At 39.5% G+C, this 16,388-nt stretch overlaps 1 protein-coding gene across 3 annotated transcripts in view; it reads left to right on the plus strand.

Moving 5' to 3' along the window:
- Positions 1–16,388, plus strand: part of CALD1 (caldesmon 1) — a 209,598-nt gene that overhangs the window by 50,311 nt on the left and 142,899 nt on the right. The gene's annotated exons all lie outside the window — the stretch shown is intronic.

The raw sequence follows: 16,388 nt of genomic DNA on the forward strand, positions 1-16,388 counted from the left end.
ACAACCCAAGGAGCCCCTGCCACCCAGGGAGCAGCCACTGAACATCTCAACATCTACATATGTCAGCGAGATCAAACATGGGTAGGCAAAGAAACCCCCAAAGGAAAGAAAAGGAGGACTCGCCAGAAAAGCAGCTAAGTGAGACAGAGATATGCAACATGACGGAAAAAGAATTCAGAATAAGGTTCCTAGAGTACATGCACCAGATGTTCAAGAAGCAAGAAGAAACAGATGAAAAACTCAACTACTTATGCAAGAAGCTAGAAGAAACAGATGAAAAAATCAACAACTTAAGTAAGTCCCAAGAAGAAATGAAGAGCGACATAGCTTCAATAAAAAACTCCATTGAAAGTATCAACAGTAGACTGGGAGAAGCGGAGGACCGAATTAGTGAATTAGAAGACAAGGAAGCAAAACACACTCAAACTGTACAGCAAATGGAGAAAAAAATTAAAAGACAAGAGTAGAGCCTAAGGGAGCTTTGGGACAACATGAAACGAAACAACATACGAATAATAGGGGTGCCAGAACAACAGAAAGATGAACATGGATTAGAAAACCTATTCGAAGAAATAATATCAGAAAACTTCCCTGAGGTGGGGAAGAAAAAAGTCACACAAGCCCAGAGAGTCCCAAACAAGGTGAACCCGAAAAGACCCACACCAAGACACATCATAATTACCATGGCAAATGTTCAGGATAAAGAGAGAATCTTACAGGCTGCAAGAGAGAGATGGAAAGTAACATACACGGGATCTCCCATTAGATTATCAAATGATTTCTCAACAGAAACACATCAGGCCAGAAAAGAATGGACGGAAATCTACAAAGTGATGCAAAGCAAAGGACTGAATCCAAGAATACTCTATCCAGCAAGGCTATCATTCAAAATTGAAGGGGAAATAAGAAGCTTCACAGACAAAAAAGGGCTAAGGGAGTTTATCACCACCAAGCCAGCCATGCAAGAAATGCTAAAGGGACTGGTGTAAAAAGAAGAAATATCAAGCTCAGAAAGAAAACAGCCACACACACACACAAAAAAAGAAATGGCTACAAACAAGTACCTTTCAATAATAACTTTAAATGTAAATGGACTAAATGCTCCAACCAAAAGACATCGAGTGGCTGAATGGATAAAAAAACATGACCCATACATCTGCTGTCTACAAGAGACCCACCTCATTAGAAGGGACTCACACAGACTGAAAGTGAAGGGATGGAAAAATATCTTTCACGCAAATGGAAAGGAAAAGAAAGCTGGGGTAGCAATACTTATATCTGACAAAATACATCTCAAAGTGAAGGCCATAACCAGAGATAAGGAAGGCCACTTCATAATACTAAAGGGATCAATACAACAAGAAGATATAACCCTGGTAAACATATATGCACCCAATGCAGGAGCACCCACATACATAAGAAAACTTCTGGAAGATATCAGGGGAGAGATCGACAACAATACAATCATAGTAGGGGACTTTAATACACCACTGACATCACTGGATAAATCCGCTAGACAAAAACTCAGCAAAGAAACAGCAATCCTAAATGACTCACTAGATCAGATGGACTTAATTGACATCTTCAGAACACTTCACCCCACAGCTGCGGAATATACATTTCTCTCAGGTGCTCATGGGACATATTCAAAAATAGACCACATATTGGGTCACAAGCAAAGTCTCCACAAATTCAAGAAGATTGAAATCATAAAAAGCTTCTTCGCAGACCACGATGGCATAATGTTAGAAATAAACTACAATAAAAACAACCCAAAATACTCAAACACTTGGAAGCTGAATAGCATGTTATTAAATATTGATTGAGTTACCAATGACATCAAAGAAGAAATTAAAAACATCCTGGACACTAATGACAATGAAAACACAACAATCCAAAACCTCTGGGACACAATGAAAGCAGTCCTGAGAGGAAAGTTTATAGCTCTACAGGCCTATCTCAAAAAACAAGAAAAAATGGTAGTCAATCATCTAACTCTACAACTCAAAGAATTAGAAAGAGAGCAACAAGAAAACCCCAGAGTGAGCAGAAGGAAGGAGATAATAAAGATTAGAGCAGAAATCAATGAAATAGAGACCAAAAAAACAATACAGAAAATCAATGAAACCAAGAGCTGGTTCTTTGAAAGGATAAACAAGATTGACAAACCCCTAGCCAGGCTCACCAAGAAGCAAAGAGAGAGGTCCCAAACAAACCAAATCAGAAATGATAGAGGCGAAATAACAACAGACCCCACAGAAATACAAATGATTGTTAAACAATACTACGGGCAACTCTACTCCAACAAACTAGACAACCTGGAGGAAATGGACAAATTCCTAGAAAAATACAACATTCCAAAACTCAATCAGGAAGAATCTAAAAACCTCAATAGGCCAATAACTATGGAAGAAATTGAAGCAGTCATCAGAAAGCTTCCAGCAAACAAAAGCCCAGGGCCAGACGGCTTCACAGGGGAGTTCTACCAAACATTCAAGGAAGAACTAAAACCTACCCTCCTCAGACTACTACAAAAAATTCAAGAGGAAGGAACGCTTCCAAGTTCATTCTATGAAGCCAGCATCACCCTAATACCAAAACCAGGTAAAGACATCACAATGAAAGAGAATTACAGGCCAATATCCCTCATGAACATAGATGCCAAAATCCTCAACAAAATCTTAGCAAATCGGATCCAGCAGTACATCAGAAGGATCATACACCATGACCAAGTAGGATTTATCCCAGAGATGCAAGGATGGTACAACATCTGTAAATCAATAAATGTGATACATCACATAAACAAATTGAAAGAAAAAAACCACATGGTCATATCAATTGATGCAGAAAAAGCATTCGACAAAATCCAACACCCATTTTTGATAAAAACTCTCAGAAAGGTGGGAATAGAAGGATCATACCTCAACATAATAAAAGCCATATATGACAGGCCCACAGCCAACATCATACTCAATGGACAAAAACTAACACCATTTCCCCTAAGAACAGGAACAAGACAGGGATGCCCACTCTCACCACTCCTGTTCAACATAGTACTGGAAGTATTAGCCATTGCAATTAGGCAAGAAGAAGAAATAAAAGGCATCCAAATTGGAAAAGAGGAAGTAAAACTGTCCTTATTTGCAGATGACATGATATTATACATACAAAACCCTAGAGACTCCATCAAAAAGCTACTAGACTTAATACATGAATTTGGCAATGTAGCAGGATACAAAATTAACCCCAAGAAATCTGAGGCATTTCTATACACCAATAGTGAACTTTCAGAAAGGGAGATCAGAAAAACAATCCCATTTACCATCGCACCAAAAAAATTAAGATACCTAGGAATAAACTTAACTAAAGAGGTTAAAGACCTCTACTCAGAAAACTACAGGACGTTGAAAAAAAAGATAGAGGAAGACATAAACAGATGGAAGAACATACCATGTTCTTGGATTGGTAGAATCAACATCATTAAAATGTCCATACTACCCAAAGCAATCTATACATTCAACGCACTTCCCATTAAAATACCAATGGCCTTCTTCAAAGATCTAGAACGAACTCTCCAAAAATTCATCTGGAATAAAAAAAGACCCCGAATAGCTGCAACGATCCTGAGAAAGAACAAAGTAGGTGGGATCTCAATGCCAGATATCAAGCTGTATTACAAAGCCACTGTTCTCAAAACTGCCTGGTACTGGCACAAGAACAGACATATAGATCAGTGGAATAGAAAGAGAGTCCAGAAATTAGCCCGAACCAATATGCTCAATTAATTTTTGACAAAGGAGGCATGAACATACAATGGAGCCAAGATAGTCTCTTCAATAAATGGTGTTGGGAAAATTGGACAGACATATGCAAGAAAATGAAACTAGACCACCAACTTACACCATACACAAGAATAAACTCAAAATGGATAAAGGACTTAAATGTACGACAGGAAACCATAAAAATTCTAGAAGAATACAAAGGCAACAAAATCTCAGACATATGCCAAAACAATTTCTTCACTGATACAGCTCCTAGGGCACTTGAAACTAAAGAGAAAATGAACAAATGGGACTACATCAAAATAAAAAGCTTCTGCACAGCAAAAGAAACCATCAACAAAACAACAAGAAAACCCACCTCGTGGGAAAACATATTTGCCAACGTCATATCTGATAAGGGCTTAATCTCCAAAATTTATAGGGAACTCATACAACTTAACAAAAAGAAGATAAACAATTCAATCAAAAAATGGGCAAAGGATCTAAATAGACACCTTTCAAAAGAGGACATTCAGAAAGCCAAGAGACATATGAAAACATGCTCAAAGTCACTAATCATCCGAGAGATGCAAATCAAAACAACAATGAGGTACCATCTCACACCTGTCAGAATGGCCATCATCAACAAATCAACAAACGACAAGTGCTGGAGAGGATGTGGAGAAAAAGGAACACTTGTGCACTGCTGGTGGGAATGCAGACTGGTGCAGCCACTATGGAAGGCAGTATGGAGGTTCCTCAAAAAATTGGAAATGGAACTCCCATTTGACCCTGTGATCCCACTTCTAGGAATATATCCCAAGAAACCAGAAACACCAATCAGAAAGGATATATGCACCCAGATGTTCATAGCAGCACAATTCACCATAGCTAAGATCTGGAAACAGCCTAAGTGCCCATCAGTAGATGAATGGATTAGAAAACTGTGGTACATCTACACGATGGAATACTATGCTGCTGTTAAAAAGAAGGAACTCTTACCATTTGCAACAGCATGGATGGAACTGGAGAGCATTATGCTAAGTGAAACAAGCCAGTCAATGAAGGAAAAATACCACATGATCTCATTCTTTCATGGATAATTAAGACCATTACAAACTTTTGAACAATAATAAATACAGTGGCAGAGCTGCCTCAAACCGATTGTCGGACTTCAGTGGTAAGGCCAGGGAGGGTTGGGGGACAGGAGGGAGGGGAGTAAGAGATCAACCGAAGGACTTGTATGCATCCATATAACCATAACTAATGGACATAAGACACTGGGGGGTAAGGGAGGGCAGGGGCTTGTCAAGGGTGGGGGGGGGAAAAAGGATACATATGTAATACCCTTTGTAATGCTTTTAGCAATAAAAAAAATAAATAAATAAATAAATAAATAAATATCCAAATGGCCCTTGGAAGAAAAAGGTTCCCCACCCCTGCTTGAAGGAATCAATGGCAAAAACAACCCAAAACCAGACATGCCATTATGAAGTTTTCAGTCTGTAGGAAAGACACAAACATTAAATAAAGAGGCACCCGAACATAAATGTCATTACACATTGTAGTGGTACATGAAGATAAATAACAGAGCTAAAGAAACAAATAACATGAAGGTTAATATATTAAAGATCTGCATATCTAACACAACAGTTTTTAATGTACTATACCTTGGCAATAAATGGATAGGATGCTTGAAGCCTTTAGCATATGTGTTATGCTGTAACATAAAAATCAGTGCAAATACTATTTCAACTTTGACTGAAAAATGTTTTTACATATATTTCTGTATTTTTATAGAGAAATGCATAATGGTATATTGCTTATAATATACAATTATAAAGAGGTATGTCGTATAGCATTCAGAGATAGGCCTGACTTCACAGATGTGATGATTTGGGATCTTTTGCAAGAAAATAAAAAGAAACAAAAGTAGTCATGAAAACCATCAGTATTTCACTCAGGAATCAATAATTTTCCAGTATATTTCACATCATGTATTTGTCGTTCTGGTCAAGGTTCTGGGATGGCATTTGTATGTGAGCTTAGATGGTTCAAGTTATTCACAGTCATTTGTTTTTCATTCTTTCCCAGTAATATGTCACAATCACATTTCAATGTTTCAAACATACGAAATCGTTGTCATCTCCGAAAAGGTTATTTTGGAATTTTTCCTTATGAAGCTGCAAAATCTGTTTTACGGTTATGTGTATAAGTTCTGCTCAGCCTATAATTGTGCCTTCATCCTGCCAGAATTGTCATTTCAAAAAGGACAGAGAGCTTCCCAATAATTATGTGGAGACAATTGCCCAATAGGTTTTATTAAACTAATTTATCCTTTTCATTTAATTCAATCAACTCAGCTATAAATGTTGGCCGTGGTGAGGCTTCTGTTGGTATTTTTGTTGGCATATGAATAGAGGCATTGCTATGTTTTAAAAATGCTATCCTTATTTGTTATGGGGTGTCCAATTTGAAATATTGAATTAATGTGGCCATGGGTTTCATCGACCCATCTGTATCTTCACTCCATCCTCCATTTGGTTAATAACACACTTAATTTTTTAAAAGATAGCAGCCTGGGTGTAAGTTTGTGGCTACAACAGATTGAAGACAAGATATTGTCCACATTACCATCAACCTTCTATTATAATTGCTAGTTAAAATGTCAGTAAAGGCTTTAGTGCGATTCTGGTTATCCACCTGGTGTCTGCTTCCAGCCTGGTCCTGGAGAGAAAGACACTGGACAATGAATCAAGATTTAGAAATAAAAGTTTGAACACCTGGGGACCTCATTTATTTCTTCACTTAGCACGTATTTATTGAGAAACAAATGTGCTCAGAACTATGTGAATAAAACATCACAGGTTATAAAAATAAAAATAAAAAATAAGTACTAGTAAATAAGACATAAATAGTTTAATATTTTGCCGAAACCGGTTTGGCTCAGTGGATAGAGTGTCGGCCTGCGGACTGAAAGGTCCTGGGTTCGATTCCGGTCAAGGGCATGTACCTGGGTTGCGGGCACATCCCCAGTGGGAGATGTGCAGGAGGTAGCTGATCGATGTTTCTCTCTCATCGATGTTTCTGACTCTCTCTCTCTCCCTTCCTCTCTGTAGAAAATCAATAAAATATATTTTAAAAAAAGCAAAAATATTTATTTCCCCCGAGGGAGTTAGCTATGTGAGGGCAGACAGCTTGTCTCTCTTCATCTCTGTTGTATCCTTAGCAACTTCCATTCAATAACTGGAAATAGAATCCCAAATGGAACTGACATTTTGTCTCAAGAGATTGGAATAGTAGAAAAGCAAATCTAAATTTTTTTTCTTAATGTGATATACGTGAGGAATGATATTCATAGGAAAGACCCGCTCATAGGAACACACATAGGTAGGCCTTTTTCTTCTACTCAAGAAATAGTCCTAGATTGTAGTTGAATGAGAGTCAAGTTTATAGGAATAATCTCAAATCCTTCCTAATATTGAAAAAAAATAAACCATGTGGAATCTCTAATTTCTGAGGACACATATCACTAGTAATAGTGCTGTGACTGACACTGTGGAAAGCCAGTGGTGGGCCACCGTTTCCTGACAGATGTATTTTGATGTTCAAGTGCTTGAAGGATTTATTACTTGTTAGACTCTCCCCTCTGTGATTACTGCAAAGACGGTCCAAATTCCAAGGGCCACAAAGAATCAAATCTCAAGATGGTTATTTTGAAAAATTTTAGCTCTTGATAGCAGTTGGGGATCAAGCGGTGGATTGACCTGATTTTCAAAAACAAATATAGTGATTGATTTGTCTTAAAATAAAAATAACCAACTCCCGCTAAACGAACTTGGTTGTTAAGTAACCAGATAGAGACAGAATGGTGTTCTGCAGAGAGAACAGATTTGGGGACCCAGATCTACCCACCACTCGCTGAGAGGCCTTGGGTAAACCATTTAACCTCTCTAGGCTTCTCTAGGTCCCATTTGCAAAATGTCGCCAATAATATTTGTCTTACCGACCTCCAGGGTTGCCATGAAAACCGCTTGAGAAAAGGGATGTGAAAGCTCCGTTTACTGTAAAAATCCCGTGTATTTGTATTCTTAACCCGTTCGTGATACCACGAGTCACTTGGAAATCAGTCCACAAAACGGCTGATCTCACTGACGACAGAAGCATAACTGCCCTGTGACCAACCCGCTTTGTCCCTACCAAGCATTCCAGGCATTTTATTGTGGGACCAGCATCTATGGGAAAAAGTCAAAAGGAGACTGATCAGAGGAATTCCACTGGCCCTTCCCAGGGCCCTGTGCACAAAATGGTCCCCTGTGCATTGTTATTTTGCTGTGTTTGCTGATGTCCACAGTTTCCAAGACAATAACAGACCGATAACTGGGTGATGATAAACAGACAGTGAGTGTGAGGATATACCAGTTTTCTGGAGCAAAGGCCTCTGTGTCTCGTCCCTGGGATTGCAGCCGTCCCTGGCTCCCCTTTCCGTTGGAAGTGTAAATAGAGAGCGCAGAGGCAGACTTTCTTTCCAAAGCTGAGGAATGATACCAACCAGTGAATTTTTTCAGAGCAGCGCACACACTGATGGTTTTGCTTTTTGTTACATGGGCAGGACAAGGTGATTCTAGATTCTGAGCCCTGAGCCCTGAGCCCTACCACTGCCCAAATTCCCTGCGTCAGAGTTTTGTGCTTCACAGTGACCAAGCTTGAGGCTCTGGATTAGGTCTTGGCTCACAGCTCTGGGGTGGAGGAGAGGTGAGCAGAAGAGGAACAGGATCATTCCACTTCGGGTGTTATTTTGCTTTGTGTTTTTGCTCATATTAAGCAACTGGCCATAAAAGAAATATAATATACAGCGCTGTCCTTGGGTAGTTAAATTTTAATCGGTAGTCGAAACTAACACTGGGAAAAGTTTGGAGAATAATACTTTAAACAAACAAATACATATCAGGTAACAAGAATATGAAAACAAGTTCACTAAATCAATAACGTGTGCTTAAATTTTCCACTGGGTTGATTGAATTGAAAAAAAAAAAAAAAATTCAATTGCTTTGTTGACCTGTAGTCTCAACCAGAAAGTACTGAATTAGGACATTGCTTTTTGTGAATATGCAGAATTCCTGAGTCCCAGTTTCATCGATGAGATTGTAAATAAATTGAGAGTATACTGAAATAAAAGGAATTCAATTGAGTTAAACTAATAATTATTAAACTTATTTTATACTATAGGCCCAATACACGAGATTCGTGCACTGGGGGGTGGGGGAGTCCCCTCAGCTCGGCCTGTGCCCTCTTGCAGTGTGGGACCCCTCAGGGGATGTCCACTTGCCGGCTTAGGCCCAATCTTCTCTCCCTCCCCTCCCCCCAGGATTGAGCCTAGCTGGCAGGTGGACATCCCTCTCACAGTCCAGGGCTCTCGCAGTCCCAGACCCCTCGCTCCTTACTGCCTGCCTGCAGCGGAGGCAGGAGAGGCTCCCACCACCACCGCTGCACTCGCCAGCCATCAGCCCAGCTTCTGGCTGAGTGGCGCACCCCTGTGGGAGCGCACTGACCACCAGGGGGCAGCTCCTGCATTGAGCGTCTGCCCCCTGGTGGCCAGTGTGCATCATATCGACAGGTCATTCCACCATTCGGTTGATTTGCATATTCTGCTTTTATTATATAGGATGCCTAAAGTTATGCTGTGTAGTAGATCTCTCCAGTTTATTCATCTGTGTATATATCCATATGCATAATTCTACAGTAACATGAAAAATGCATTCCATGAATATCAAGAAATTCTCCCATAGCATAAAAATATACCCTAAAATATAAGCATACTATGGATAATATTACTCAGGATACACAGGCAAAGACTTAAATGGAAATATACAATTTAAAAATGTAAAGAGGAAACCTGTACAAGGGCTTGATGCCCAGATGAGCCACTGAAGACATATTTTGGAAGGTGTGTGGTGGAAAGTTAGGAGGAGAAAGTGTGGTTAGCAAGCAAGGGGATGAATGCATTGCAAAGTTTCCCAGCATCTTAAGATGATAAGTAGTCCTGTATTTGAATTGTTTTAGTATGGGCCACTTGCAAAAACATTTAATATTTCCCTTTTAAGATGTAGTAAGCCAAAATATATATATGGAAAGTTCACTAAGTCATTGGTAAATAATCCAGTGTTGACTTTTAATCTAGAAATAACTGGCCAAATTGATCCCAGCCTTCCTGACTATAATTTTCCCCTGCAGAGTACATTGATTTGTATCACCTTATTGCTTTCTCTCATTGTTTGTCTTTCTTTTTTTGTTGTTATTTTATTTTCCTGCTGGCATAATATATGACCAGGGATACTGAACTTTTATGATTTTATGTATTTTGAGCTCATAAATTCCCTGTACAGACTGGGACTTTATCTTTTTCTATTCATGCTAGAGGCCCAGTGCATGAAATTCGTGCACTGGTAGGGTCCCTAGCAGCTGCTGCCACTGGTCGGGGCCTCCCTCTCTTCCCCCAGCTGGCCCGCCCCCCAGTAGAACTCCCAGAAGAACTCCAGTTGAGGGGACAGTTTGCATACCATGCTTTTATTATATAGGATGTTATAAAAAGCAATGCTTTTATTGATGTAGAACATACAGAAGAGTATACAAATCATAATTCTACAGCATGATGAATGTTCAAAAATGAATACCATGGGGTAGTCAGCACCCAGATTAGAAATAGAACATTATTAGTACCCCGAAACTCCACCCCTCTCAGTCATATCTCTTCCCTCCCCACCACTGCCCCAGGATAGCCATTATTCTTATTTCTAATACCAAGCATTAGTTTTGTCTTGTTTTTTGCCGGAAGCCGGTCCATCCTTGCTGCTTGACACAGTCGCTGCAGGAAAGAAACATCTACACAGCATATGTTTCAAGGGACCTGGCATATATAGCATACTGTTCTTAATATGTTTGCTCTCCTTAGCGCCATGTGTTTTAACCAAGGTCACCTCTCCGAGAAAGGTTGTTTCCCCAGGTGGGGATTTTTCCCTGAGGTTAGGGAGGAGATACAACCCCTTAATTAAGTGCCAGGCGGGTAGTTAAGCTACATAATCTTTACTCCCTGGAATGGAGATAAGAAACGCCCTAACCTTTGTAATAGAAATTGACAGGATTAAAATCGGCTGGTATAAATATGGATGTAACAAGACAATAAACATCAGATCCTCATCAGATCCTCATCAGATCCTCATCAGTTCCTAACCAGAACTCCGACCAGAACTTTGGCTGGAGATCCCGACTATAGGTCCTGACTAGGCTGCTGATCAACTGAAGGCTGTCTTCGTGTCATTCCTTCTTTGCCGACTCTGTCCACACCTTTGGGGACCCCTGGACCCGCTGGGATTGGACCCCAGCAAGAAACAAAACCTAGAAACAGAACCTAGCGAGAGAACCTGGCAGAAGAACCTAGAGACAGAACCTAGCGAGAGAACCTGACTGAAGAACCTAGAGACAGAACCTACAGACAGAACCTAGCGAGAGAACCTGGCTGAAGAACCTAGAGAACCAAGAGACAGAACTTCGCTGGAGATCCTGCACAGAACCTGGCGACAGAACCTAGAGATAGAACCTAGAGACAGAACCTAGAAACAGAACCTAGAGACAGGACTTGGCTGGAGATCCAAGACAGAACCTAGACTCAGAACCTAGACACAGAACCTAGAGAGAGACAGAACCTGGACAGGACTTGGCTGAAGATCCTACACAGAACCTAGAGACAGAACTTGGCTGGAGATCCTACACAGAACCTAGAGACAGAACCTAGCAAGAGAACATGGCAAAAGATCCTGGACAGAACCTGGCTACAGAACTTTGCTGGAGAACCTAGACAGAACATGGCAAAAGAACCTGGATAGAACCTGGCTGGAGAACCTAACACCAGAACTTCGCTGGAGATCCTAACCAGAACTTGGCTGGAGATCCTGGCTAGGCTGCTGATCAACTGAAGGCTGTCTCCATGTCATTCCTTCTTTGCTGACTCTGTGCACACCTTTGGGGACCCCTGGACCTACTGGGGTTGGACCCCAGCAGTTTTTGAATTTCATATTGATGGAATCTTATAATTTGTGTGTGTGTGTGTGTGTGTGTGTGTGAGAGAGAGAGAGACTTCTGTTATTTAACACTAGTAGACTTGCACACAAATCCATGCACCAGTAGCTCTCTGCAGGGCCTGGCCATTCCACGCCCGCTGCCCAAAGGCTCTCCATGGCCCAGAGGCCCACCCACACCCCGGCCTGGCCAGAGACCCATCCACGGCTGGGTGTAGAACACTTGTCTAGTCACCACAGTGACGAAGCAAGCATTCGCCAGGCCACTCATGCTGCCCACTCTCAGCAGCCGCCCCCCCGGGACTAGGGGACTCCGGCGGGGCTGAGAGGACTGGGCGCTGCCATCTTGTGGCTATGGGCACCACCATCTTTGTGATGGAGTGATGGTTAATTTGCATATCACCCTTTTATTAGATAGGATTATGTTTCTGACATTTGCTGCCTGAGCAGTATTTCGATCATTCTAATTGCTACATAGTATTTTATTGTTTGCCTTCCATGATTTATGCATTTTACTATTGATAAACATTGAAGTGATTTCCAGTTTGTGGCTATTATGAATAGTGCTGGCTTTGAGCATTATAGCTCATGTTATTTGATAAATGTATATATGATTTTTGTTGTGTATTTACCTAGAAGTAAGGTTTCTGGGGCACAGGATATACAAATATTCAGCTTCAGCAAATACTACCAAACATATCTCCTAAGACAGTGATTGTACTAATTTACATTTTCACAGCAGTGCATGAGAGTTCTAGTCGCATGCCAACACTTTGAATTGTCAGTTTTTTACATTTTAGCTGTTCTAGTAGTGTGTAGTTTAAATTTGAATTTTTCTAATGAGTAATGAGAGTGAACACTTTTCATATCCTTATCGGCCATTTTAATATCCTCTTCTGTGATGTGCTTATTGAAGTCTACCCATTCTCTTTTAGAGTCAACTCTCTTTTCATTATTGATTTGTGGAAATTCTTTATGTATTCTGGATACAAGTCCTTTGTCAGATATACTGTATGTATTACTAATATATTTTTCTCAATCTGTGGCTTGCCTTTTCATTTTATTGTTCTTAATTTTAAGGCAGTACAATTTCTCAAGTGTAATCCTTCATAGTTAGTGGTTTTTATGTCCTGTTTACAAACTCTTTGCCTATCCCAAGATCTTTTACTTTATTCTAAAATTTCTAGTATATAAGTTTTCACACTTACATCTATAATCAAGTTGGGATGTGGGGGGTTGGGGAGGGATAGTGTTAAATAGAAGTCAAGGTTTTGTTTTCTTTTTTTCTATATGGATATTTAATTGATGTGCTGGATTACATTACTTCCTCCAATAAAGTTACCTATTCTTCTGGTAGTTTATTAATAGAGTTGGGGAAGCCACTTTAGTTATATTCGGGCTGAGATGATTTGAAACTCTGCCAGTTTTTCCCCTTAATTTCTTTATTTACACACATTTGTATCCAGGATCAGTATATTATATTATTTTGTGTGTTTTACATTTCAGGACAATATTGTAATGTACATCTTGTTCTGTTTCTTCTCCTTTTTCTTTTCTTTTTTCTTCTTACTAAGCATTGTGTTTTAAGATTCTATTCTGCCTTATTATATGAGATTGAATTTAAAACACAGTATTTGGTGAACGAGTTCAGTTTTATCTACATGTACCCTATGTTCATTTCACCATCTCTTTATCATAAGATTTCCACCCAATTCTTTGCTGCAGTGAGTGTCCTTGAATGTGTCATTTTATATATCCTTTGCAGGATTATTTTTGTAATGTATTCCTAAAAGTGGAACTGGATTATGGACTATAATACACACATTCAATGTTACCAAGCACTTCTAAATTGCCCTACAAAACATCAATTTTTTTTTATATGAAGCTATGAACCTTTTGTTTGCTCCCTTTCTGTGGGTGAACTCTCCAAAGGTCCTCTACTGAGATTATATCCCAAAATACATTCTTTTTTTTTCTCTTTCTTGTTTCCATTTTTTAAAATTGAAGTATAATTTACATAGAATAAAACCTACTCTTTTTAGTGTACATTTCTTTAAATTTTGACAAATGCATACAATTGTATAACTACAACCACAGTTGGATATAAAACAGCTCTTCCAACTTCAAAATAGTTCTTCCTTCTTGAACTTGAAGTTTTTCCTACTCAGCTGCAAGAGATGTTGAAAACTGCTGTGCGTTTCATGAACTTTATTCTTTCTTCTCCACTTGTCCTTTGTACCTTAAGGATTCATCAAACGCCTTGAGGGAGGAATCACTGAATGTGAGGTCACTTTTCCAGAAATTTTTCTCTCCAGATGTCATCCCCTGAAACTCTAGTTACTGCAGCAGCTCTCTGGTGCCTTCAGAGTTTGGTTTTTGGAATTTTATCCAGACTTTCTAGATGTTCTCAGTGAGAGCATTGGACTGCCACAAGATATTGCATTATAGGCAAATACCTGAGTCAGTCTATCTACATTAAACAGGCTCAGTAAGACTCTCTTCCAAATTTTTTTCATTGGTATAGGTCTCAAAGGGTAAAAGAAATGTCATTGTTGGCAGCTATTATTACTCCAAGTGCTCAATCATAGAAAGAGCTTTGTAGTCAAACAACGGATTCCAATTCCAACTCTGCTACTTATTACTTATATGACAGGGACTCTGAATCTGTTTCCTTTCTTTCAAATGGAGATGATAAAAACAACTGGCTTTACAGTTTTCTTTTGAAGATTAATGAGATAACAGATCAAGTACCCTGCACATAGTAGGTATTCAATAACTTATAGATATTATTATGTAATATGTTATTTCTCTTGGGGCTTACACTCATCTCTTAGAAATGATGGGGAAGGGGTGGGAAAGCAATACCCTTCTCTGAGCACCCTGTTAGATGTTGTGAACAGTGAACTTGATTGAACTTTCTTTATTCACAATTGTAACAAGACATACACAATGCTTTTTTCCTTAAAAGATCATAGAATTATACACAAACCATCTGAGTTGGCGCGATCTTGAAAAATCTATTCCAAATGCTTCATGTTACAGATGAAAGAATTGAGGGGCCAAGAGTCATTAAATGACTTTGTCAAGGTCAATTCATTCGTTAGTATTTATTTAAGTGACCCAAATTCCCCTAAGATCACATATTTCTTCCCTTCTAAAATACTCTTTGCTCCCATAGTCAACTGTAAATGTAAAACAGAGACAATTCTCAAGAGACAATTATTAATGTTTTATTGTTACTGGCTCATTCTAAAACCCATAGATTTATTTTTTTAAATATTTTATTTTAATTTCTATCCACACAAATTATGTGACTTCCTGCCAACTAAGACTGAAATAGCTACTTACCATTCCTTTCCCATTCCAACGATATGTCCTGTAGCTTTTCTTTCTCTCCCTATCATTAAGAAATAGTCTGTCTTACCCTCCAATGCATAAGACAGAGAAGAGCTCACAAAAACCCACAGAAAGCAGCTCTTTTCAAGTTTACCAACTGAAAGGGGGCTCAGGACCTCTACCGTCTGGGCACTGGCCTCCTCTATGGGAAGGGCAGGTTACCAGCATTGCCATCACCCTCATGCTTTCCAGCAAAAGCAACACTTTGAGAATCATTTTTTGGTAAGCCCCTTCGTTTAGCACACATTTTAGCAGCATGTATTCTACTCAAGGACAAATAAGCCTGAATTCCATGTGGTTCAAATAACTTGGAAGAGTTTCATGATCACAGAGCACACAGTCGTTTTATAAAAGCCTCTACCTCACACCAGGATTCCCAAGGGCTCCTCATGGGACATTCTTTCCCCAGATCTTCCCATGGGTTACTCTTGAAATCAAAGGGTCCTAATTCAATCACATAAGGCAAATTTTTAAATGAATGAAAACCGGGTTCTTCCTGTTGGCCATACGAAGTTATTCATTTTTATAAAGGATCCTTAATTCAACCTTTGTGATAACTCCCGGTTATAATAAATGATCCTTCAAGATGGCTTCCTTCACCCAACCCCTTGGTATCCATTTGGAAAATGCTATTTTCAGCCTAGATGTCTCCTCTTCGTATAGACCATCCCTCACCATCCAACCTCCAGTGGCCCTCTATCACAGCACGCGCATGTATTTACTCACTATAGGAAACGTGTGTGTCGTCTGTACCCCACCAGAATGTACACTCTGTGAAGGCAGAGTCCTTGCTCATCACAGTGTCCCAGTCTGGCTTAGAATAAGTGCATGTGGGCATGTATCCTTCCAATACAACCATCAGGCTGGGTTTCAATAGTGGCTTCGCTACTTACTCGCTGGGTGAATTAAACAAACGACTTAAATACAAGGAACTCCTCAGTGCTTATCCTAAGATAAAAGTGTGTATCTCACTAGGTTGTTATAGTGGTTAAATAAGATAGACGTGTGCAATGTGCTTAGAACAGGACCTTAAGGAACAGTAGTTATCACTATGTCCATAGACCATATTATTTAAAAAAGAGTCATGAAGGTATATAAATATTAAAGTTGAAATCAAAGGGTCCTAATTCAATCACATAAGGCAAATTTTTAAATG

Source organism: Myotis yumanensis, unplaced genomic scaffold (assembly GCF_028538775.1).
Source record: "Myotis yumanensis isolate MYYU_CA2020_CCGP unplaced genomic scaffold, mMyoYum1.0.hap1 SCAF_9, whole genome shotgun sequence".
Classification (NCBI taxonomy): Eukaryota; Metazoa; Chordata; class Mammalia; order Chiroptera; family Vespertilionidae; genus Myotis; species Myotis yumanensis.